This window comes from Helianthus annuus, chromosome 16, assembly GCF_002127325.2.
Source record: "Helianthus annuus cultivar XRQ/B chromosome 16, HanXRQr2.0-SUNRISE, whole genome shotgun sequence".
NCBI classification, from domain to species: domain Eukaryota; kingdom Viridiplantae; phylum Streptophyta; class Magnoliopsida; order Asterales; family Asteraceae; genus Helianthus; species Helianthus annuus.
In genome coordinates, this window is record NC_035448.2 from 51,139,855 (window position 1) to 51,149,589 (window position 9,735).

General features: G+C 35.1%; 1 long non-coding RNA gene across 6 annotated transcripts; it reads right to left on the minus strand.

The window, feature by feature from the left end:
- Positions 1-188: 188 nt before the first annotated feature.
- LOC110917030 lies at positions 189-3,481 on the minus strand. 6 transcript variants are annotated; one of them, XR_004884582.1, is made up of 7 exons: positions 2,872-3,481; positions 2,641-2,778; positions 2,497-2,550; positions 2,054-2,174; positions 1,722-1,764; positions 1,445-1,520; positions 189-912 (listed from the first exon to the last, which is right to left on the minus strand). It is a non-coding gene; the product is annotated as an uncharacterized LOC110917030 (long non-coding RNA). The 6 variants fall into 6 exon arrangements; XR_002580249.2 differs by having other exon boundaries at positions 189-724; positions 856-912; positions 1,722-2,174; XR_002580248.2 differs by having other exon boundaries at positions 1,722-2,174.
- Positions 3,482-9,735: the final 6,254 nt, after the last annotated feature.

A 9,735-nucleotide genomic window follows, 5' to 3' on the forward strand; every position in this document is an offset into this window, starting at 1 on the left:
CCCCCCCCGATCGAAAACGTCAAGCTTCGCCACTGGGTTAAACAATATAAATTATAATTTATAATCTACAAATAACCGAAATATAAATAAAATTACATAAGAAAAAAGATCAAAATTACAAGCATAGTTCACAAACCTATAATTTTGAATATGTGAAGATGGAAAATGATATAATTAATAAACCTACAAGCATAGTTCACAAACCTATAATTTTGAATATGTGAAGATGGAAAATGATATAATTAATAAATCTAAAAGAATCTCCTCGGTGACCAAACCTCTATGACATGATTACAAATTCTAGATACATCATATGTGACCAAAAGGAACCCCGTCATATCAAACGGACGGATGAGAAATATCTATTGAGATTAAAGGGCAAACAGTAGAACTCTTCACTTCTGGAATCATTCTTGAAAGAACGAAATTGCTCCCACAAATGTTTACCTCATCTTTTCTAACGGAACAGTCTTTATAATGAAGTGTATCATCTAGAAAATACACCATGATCTAGGCTACAAACGCTTTTACTTAGATGAACAAAAAAACCCAAGATGGATTAAAATAGAGAAGACCACAATTGAGAAAAAGGCCAAGACGGATTGTATGGTTGAAGGGAGTTCCGTAAGTAAAAGCGATGACCATCCTGAGGTCGCCTCACGCCTAGGCGCGCCTCAGGCGCGCTTTTAAAAACCAAGCATACTCAAAGCTATCAAATCCGTACCTTCAAATTCAAACCCTCAAACTAAATACCCCCTTAGAAGACTAAATAAACTTCAAACGAAGATAGGCGACAAAAATCATGTTGATAGGAAAAAAAAACAAAAAGAGGCTGGTAATTTTAACATGACTCACATCTTCTGGTAAAAAACAGTCGTTTAATCTCTTGGTTGCCATCGCAGCTCTTGTGTCCTACTTTGAAGAACCATGTTATAAAAAAATAATAATTAATCGGATATTATTTAAACGTAATACTATTAAAATATTGAAGAAACCATCATAAAAATCAGTAAAATAAAGAAGAAACATAACGAATGTCTACCCAACAATAGTTTTTGGACAAGATTCGCACTGACCAATGGCGGATTCAGGATTTTATTCTAATGGGTTTCTCTTCTATTTTTTTCTAAATTCTATAAGGTTCTCACTAATCTTTTCCATTTTTTTTTTCAAACGCACTAGGTTCCTAGGAACCCACAAATGTTGGTTGGATCCGCCCTTGATTCGCACACAGTAGATTGAATGTTAGCCACCGTCCAATTCCATGATCTTTTCAAATTTTGATCTCATGTCTTTCTTTCTCGGTATAAATAAATGAACGACACAATGCCATACAGGAAAAAAAACGTTCAACAAACAATAAATTCACAAAATGTAACTCCACATGTGACCCTTATTAATGGATAGTTACCATATTATTATAAAGATCCAAATTAAAAATTACCAGTTCCCTACTTGTCCTGGTTCACATCAACACCTATGATCCTCTTAGCTCTATACAATCTTGCTCATTTGGCTACCTGTAGAAACAATCATGGCTGTTGTTATTGGTCATTAAGCTCACACCAAGACATATATTAACTTAACACTAAGCTTTAAAACCAAATATGTCACAAACCTTGTCTACAACTGTATTTTTCTAATGACAACAAAAAAACTGGATTAAGTTTAATTTTTTGTTTAATTAATTGATCAGTTGTGATTAATAAGATAATACTCACCTCATGATCATCCAATAGTCTAAATGGAGACGTGGAGTACCATCTGCAATAAGGTTTTTCGTTGAAAATCTCAATGGCAGAAAAATTCAGCATAAATTTTCTATCAATTTGTTTCAAACAAAAGCATATATAAGTATGAAGTTTCAAATGGAATGACCCATTAAAAGTTACACTTTCATTCACTTAGTCAACCCGTTCTGACCCGCCCATTTTCCCGCCAACCCGTAGACAAAAAAATATCAGTGGGAACGAACGGATTGGAGGGTTGAAAACCGCCTCAGTCCTGTTCTAATAATTTATGAATGTTACTTAAAAGATTCAACATTAATTACATCTTTGATAATGCACACTTATTTTGTAACATAATGTAGTTATAGTCCTTTCATAGCTTAAGAGTACATAACAAACTGCTGCCATTCTCCCAAGCTTTGTAGATTGAGCAATGTTGAAGGTCTGCATGGTGATGGAACATGTAACAATCACACAGTTATTAAACTAATCCCAGTTAAAATCAAACAGAAAAATTATATTATCAGGCACAACTCAAACAATTAGCTTTTTATGTTAAATGTTACTTACACTTATTATAAAGTAAAATAAATATCGCATAAGCTTATTTTAATTAAAAAGTGAGGATCTTAATAATATTCACCTTTTATTAATTATAAGAACATGCTCGAGACAAAGGCACGAAAATAGGCGAGCAAAGGGGAGGTACATTAGCGACAAAGGGGAACATAAGAATGGTAAAACGACATCGGCATGTAAAACGTACCTCCCAAAAGATGACCAGCAACATGAGGTGCAATCACAATAACCTCCCCTTTTCCTTACATAAGTTCATTAAATATATATTAAAAAACGTGATTTGAACTTAAAAAAAAAAACTGAATATTAAAAAAGACAACGCTCACCGTACCAATGACAATTCTGAGAGCAGGTTAACCTTGTCACATTTTGAAAGCCAGAATCAATATCATAAAGTGTGAACAAATCAAAATCTGATACTTGCTGCAGGTAAATGGATTTAGCTAGATTTGTTGTGGTTAGGGTTCTTCTGCATTAGAATACATACAAAAAAAATCAATATACATTTTTAAAACTGATAAATACCAAAATTATTATAGCAAATTGTAAAGTTATTTTTAACCTGGATTCGTGGTTGATTCTTCTCCAAATTGCAACAACAACAGCCGCTATCAATAGCTTGAAGAAACCCTAACCGCCGCCATCATTCTAACTATCGGATCTAATCTTTTCGCTGGATTTGTTCAACGCGTGCTCATCAAACATGAGGACCATGGATACCGGTTCCACCTGATCCGTCCAGAAAACATTGCAGCCGTTGCCGGAATTTGGGAGAGAAAACATAAAGAACTTTGAAATCGAAATTGAGAGTGAGAGTAAGAGAGAGAACGTATGTCAAAGAATTTAAGTGTATTTGAACTTTGCAATGAAATTAGGGTACCCCCTATGCTTAAAACTTTCTCCTAATTTTGAAATGGAACGTTAGTAGACTTTTTTCTAAATTGGTGATCAATACAAGAGAGAAAGAAAAGGATAGAGAGGGAGGAGAGAGGCGTGAAAGATGAAAGAATATGGAACACAGAGAGAGAGGCTTTCAAATTCAAAACCTCTATTTCAAAATTCAAAAGCAGGAAAGGAGAGCATGATCAGAAGGAGCAGAGGGAAAGAAGAAGGGAAGAGAGATGGTACGGGGGTCTGATTACCTCTTTCACGTTCAACTTTTTTTTTGTTGGTTCTGTGCACTCTGACTCTGGTTCAACATACCACTTTGACTTAATTAAAGTTTAATTAAAAATAAAAAATATAGGAAAATTACACCTAGGATTGGATTAAGGAGGGAGGGTTGAAAAGTTGACACCTAGGATCGGATTAAGGGGGAGGCTTGAAAAGTTGACACCTAGGATCGGATACTCTTCCTTTATTATATAGGAAGATTATATCCGACTTAACATGTTGTCACTCATTTTAACTCGTTATAAATATTTGTTCATTTGACTTAATTATATTCGTCTAACTTATCATGTTATAAATAATTTTAACTCGCTTTAAACATGTAGTTTTATCAATTAAGACTATTATAATAGATGTTAAAGTTGTATCCTTGTAATACAAAGTATCATAAACACACATCAAACTAAATCAATATTTCACGTTTTAAAAAACATACCACCTTTGAAAGACATTTTGATTGCTATTATCCTTCTAAAATACATTTTACGAACTATAAATAAGTTATAGTTAAAATATATTTCTATTAATATATTAAAGTTAAAAGTTTGCTAATAAGGCCACCCGTAGTGAGGCGCTATTAAAAAAATTGAAAAAAAAAAACGCTCAAAAAACGCCCCCCCCCCCCCCCCATTACATGGGGCGTTTTTTTTAAAAAAAATTCAAAAAATTGAATCTGGCGTTTTTATAATAACGCTGAAAGAGAATTGCATGTGGCTAATTGGAGTGGTCCAAGGTTTGACTGGCCAATGATAAATAGTTTGCTTTTTTTTGTTTAATGATTGGAAGGGTCATTATTAGACATTATTCCCACTACGCCACTTTTGCAATAACGCCCCATGCTGACTGGACTGCCACGTATCGAATAATGCCCCATAGTGGAAGCATTATTTTGTTTAACCACTACACATGATCTAAAGATTAGCACTATCATCAACATTATTATCTCATCATTAAGAGTACGTTTCTCACTATTATCCATGATTCAAACTCAAAGTTTCAAACAATTGAATTTGATGAGTTAAATATAAAATTAACCAAAAAAGGACAACTCTTCAAAGCAGATGAGGACACGCATGGCAGTATGAGTGTGTAGTATATAAGACAAAATTGGAACATGCATGGCAGTGTGAATGTGTAGTATATAAGACAAAATTGAAGAGATTTGCCACCGACTTTCTCTAGATGTTACTAGCAATAAGAACCGCGCGCGTTGCGGCGCAGGCACATCGTAAACGACGAATTGATTAGTCAAAGTGTTATGTAATGCGTTACCCATGTAAAACCATGTGTTTCGTCGTATCCGATATAACTTAATGTAACCTATATAAGCAATACAGTTGGATTAATAAGTGAAGTAAATCGAATTTATACTGTATAAAAACGGAATTAAACCCGGGTTGGTTCGTTTAATGGGCTCGATCGACTTAGAAGTGTAAAAAGTTACAATAATTTTTACATCAAAATGTAGACCAACTGAAAACGTATTATAATTGACCATACTGATTTCTGAAAAAAAAAATTATGTCGAAAAGTGAATTTATACCGTTTACGGCAAAACGTGAATTTAACCCCAAACGTACGTAAAAATAAGCATGTGAGGAAATAGATTTTTTAATCTACGTCAAAACGTAGACCAACTTAACCATACATAAAAATAAGTATGAAAACGTATTATATTTGACCCGTATCATTTTCAAAAACTTTAGGTATCGTATGTAAAAATTAGCACGTGTGGAAATAGCGTTTTTTATATTTACGTCAACACATTGACCAGTTTAAATCGTACATAAAAATAAGCATGAAAACATATTATATCTAACCCGACGTATATAAAAATAAGCACGTGAGGAAATCGTTTCAAAGCGTGGACCAGCTTAAATCGTACATAAAAATTAGCTTAAAACGTATTATATCTGACACGACTTATTTCCGAAAACTTTAGATTTCGTACATAAAAATAAGGACGTGTCATGAAGACAAACATTTTCTAATTGATCTGAATCATTTTCGAAAACTTTAGGTCCAAACGTGAATTTTTACTGATACATACATAAAAAAACATGTGAGGAAATCGTTCTTTTTTAAGTAAAAGAATGAAGATATAGTGTGAACTTGAAACATTAGAAACTAAAGGCGCATGTTATATTTGACCCTACTCATTTCTAAAACTTTAGGTTGAAACGTGAATTGATACCGACACGAATATAAAAATAAGCACCTTAGGAAGTCGTTTTTTTTCAAGTAAAAGAACAAAAATACGGAGGAACTTTAAACGTTAGAAACTAAAATGGGTGAGGGGGTGTTTGTTTTTGCTTAAAACATCTGCAAGGGGCCAATGTCTTCAGGCGGGCAGATAAAAGACAATGAAGACTGTTTGTTTTTTTTTTTTTATAAAATAAGATCTGAAAAGTGCTTTAATTAGCTTAAAAAAAAAGCTTATGTCTTACATCTTCACACACAATCAGATCTTCAAAACATCTTTCTCCCCTCTCTCATTTCTCTACACAATCAGATCTTACCCACCACCACCACCTCCACCTTCAACCCACCTCCACCGCCACGACCACCTCTACCTCCACCTCTTTCTCTCTGGCTTCTCTCTCTCGCTATCCAGCAACCACACCCGATTTCAGAAAGACCATAAAAGGAACGAGAGGAAATTTCTTACCAGGAAGCTTATCGGATAGGGGAGGTGGTCGTCGGCTGAAGCGTCGCCGTCGTCGGAGACGGTCCGGCCACTGTCGTCTCCCTCTCATTTCTCGATTCTCTCTGCTTCGATTCTCTCCTCGCCTTGACTTTCTCTCTCTACAGGCCTCTCTCTCTCTCTTCGATCCCTCTATCTTCGTCGTCTCCAGTCCGGTGTGGGTGTGAGGGGGGGGTGTAAGAGGTGAGGGTTGGGTGTGGGTGAGAAGAGGAGGAGGAGGTCAGACGAGAGAAGAGGAGGAGGAGGATGGATAGATCGATTGGGTGTGGTTGCTGGATAGCGAGAGAGAAGCAAGACAAATTTATGTGATGGCGGTGGTTGCTGGATAGAGAGAGAGGCGGTGGTGTGATGGCGGAGGTGGTGTCGGAGGTGGTGCGGTGGTGGTGGTGCGGTGGTGATGGTGGTTGTAGAGAGAGAGAGCAGACCTGTGTGTGAAGTTGTTTTTGAAGGAAAAAAAACAAACCCTCTTCTCGTTGCAGACTGCAGACATTTGGTCCACATCTTCTCTTGCAGATGCCTGCAGATGTGGTTCGCAGACTACAGACATTTTACATCTGAAAAAACAAACAGCACCTGAATATGACATTTCATTAAATATTAAAAAATGTAAGGGGTGAAAGTGTGCAATCTCAAAGTATGGGGTGTTTTGATTCGTGACAAAGATGTAAGATGTATAATTATGAAAATTCAAAATTGGGGGTGGTTTTGTCACTTTTTAAATGTTGGGGTGTCGGTGGCGTAAAAGCCACCGACTTTGTCTTTTAAGACATATAGATAATTTTTAAGTAAAAAAATGAAGATATAGTGTGAACTTGAAACGTTAGAAACTAAAGGCGCATGTTATATTTGACCCTACTCATTTCTAAAACTTTAGGTTGAACGTGAATTGATACCGACATGAATATGAAAATAAGCACCTTAGGAAGTCGTTTTTTTTACAAGTAAAAGAACAAAAATACGGAGGAACTTTAAACGTTAGAAACTAAAATGGGTGAATATGACATTTCATTAAAATTTAAAAAATGTAAGGGGTGAAAGTGTACAATCTCAAAGTATGGGATGTTTTGATTTGTGACAAAGATGTAAGAGGTATAATTATGAAAATTCAAAATTGGAAGTGGTTTTGTCACTTTTTAAATGTTGGGGTGTCGGTGGCGTAAAAGCCACCGACTTTCTCTTTTAACACATATAGATAATATAATTTTCTTTGAGGAATCTTATAAACGGAGTGTTGAAAATTCAATTATTTAGGCTAGAGTATGATTTTTCTTTTTTTAATCAAGAAATTCATAGGTTTTCTAGAATAAATATACCAAGAAATGCATACTCTAAGATTTAAAGTTTAAACCTTATTGGTTTCGAAAACACATCATTTAACTATCACAATGCAATTCTTGTCACTTTATATATTTGGATAACTATGTATGCATTATATTTTTTTTTCGTTTTCACATTGTTTAGCTGTTTTACAAACATTTTTTTTATCTTAAAAGATATCAATAAGGAATATTAATACGTTCATATAAATTTCATAATTTGTTTAGTTATACCTCATATAAAAATGTCTACTTGTCAATTCTAATAGAAATAGAAATTAACAAGTATTATAATATCTGCCAATAACGATATATAGGAATATGTGTTAAACTTAAACTGGACTTGCTAAATAACATCTAAGATTATATTAATTCATTAAACTTGAAGTAGACTTGTTCACATATGCTCCAACTATCCAAGAACTAAATTGTAGTAAACTCTAGTTAATAATGTATTTATTTTATTTTAGTTACCGCAAATAGACAAAACTACAGAAAACTTCTCATCCTCACTTTAACGAGTTAATCCAACTTTACTCGATCTCTTCAATTTATGCCAAGTATTTAATCTTTTTTATTTATATTCCAACTATATCAAACCACCCATTTTGACTAAGGTCAAAATGTCCTTTATTTATATTTTTAGCAAAGCAAAGCATTTTTTTCTCTAATGACCCAAACGGCCAAACTTTATATTGACACATAATTAACATTTACCTATTTTGTGGGATTATTTTGCTCATTTAATCTAGATAACTATTAACTTACACCAATAAATTCCTCAAATTCTTAATAATTAAGTTACTTCCATTTATAATATTTACATTGCATGTTACACTTTACAGTATTACGTTTGTTACATGCTAAAAGAAGTCAAAAAAGGCAAGAGAAAAAATAGTGAGATTATTTTTCAAAGTGTAGTTTCTTTAAGGACTCAAACACACACTACTTTAATAGAGATAAACACTTGATGATATTAGACAAAGAGGTTGAAGTGATGGACATCATTAACATAAACACACAACTACTCTGGCTTTCAAGAACAACCATCTCAAAAACACACCCTGTTCATAGTTTTTTTTTTTTGAACGACAATGAATCCTCCAAATGGGCTGCTGGCGAAATTCACTACATCGGGATACACTCGCCTTCTGAACCGGGGAAAACCCTCACCTAGAGCCGAAGCCCGTGAACACTCACCCGAAGTCACGACAGTGTGGTGAGGTAAAACCCGCTCAGTTCAAGGATCGAACTAGCGATCGTCGCCTACTCGTCCAGTCTCCCATCATCACCAGGTGCCACAGAAACTAAGGATCGAACTAGCGATCGCCGCCTACTCGTCTAGTCTCCCATCATCACCAGGTGCCATAGAAACTAAATGCTGGGGGCAGGAATTGAACATGTGTCACTTGGAACAATAGGTCTCTCCCTTACCACTCCATCACTAGCTCATTGGCCACACCTTTTCATAGTAAATTCTCTTTTGTCCAACATCCAAACCCAGACACATCCCTTGGGTGTTAATCTACCAAATGACCAAATCCATTAGTAACTAGATTCAAATGGTATGTAATTTTGTCTTGATTTTAACTCCAAGTTGTGGCTTCGGTTTACCATTGACTTTCGAGATAATATTGAATGGATGAGAACAACTCATGTGCTTATGATAAATTTAAAATTTGTTTTCAATCTTTAAAATGTGACTTTTTGTTGGTGAGAACAACTCACCATTGGTTTACTTTCGTAAAAACCATGACTAGGTTCGTTTAACAAGTTGTTAGTTGGTGTTAAGTGGTGTGGTATAGGCTCAATTAGGGTGGGGGTGGTGGTTCGATAGGGTCTATAAGGGGAGAGCGGGATAGGATGGGCGACAATGAGGGGGGGGGGGGGAGGTTAGAGAGACCTAAAGGCGAGAGGGCCTATGTTTTCTATGACTTGATTAGACAATAAAATGTTAAGTTTTAAAAGTAAATTGGTAATTTTTACTATTTTAGATAAGAGAGTAAGACACATGTCTCTAAAAACATTATTTATTTGTAACGCGAATCGACATAATGATAAGACTCTGTGTTGTGGGCTCTAAAGGTACGGGCGTGGAGAAGTCACGTCGGCAGGTGGGGTGTTGAACACGAACACACTGCGACGACTAGAGTGCAAAAAGGGCGTGGGGCAGCGGCGACGGTTTGATTTTTTTTAATAAATTTAATAATATATAACTGAATCATAAAAAACCATC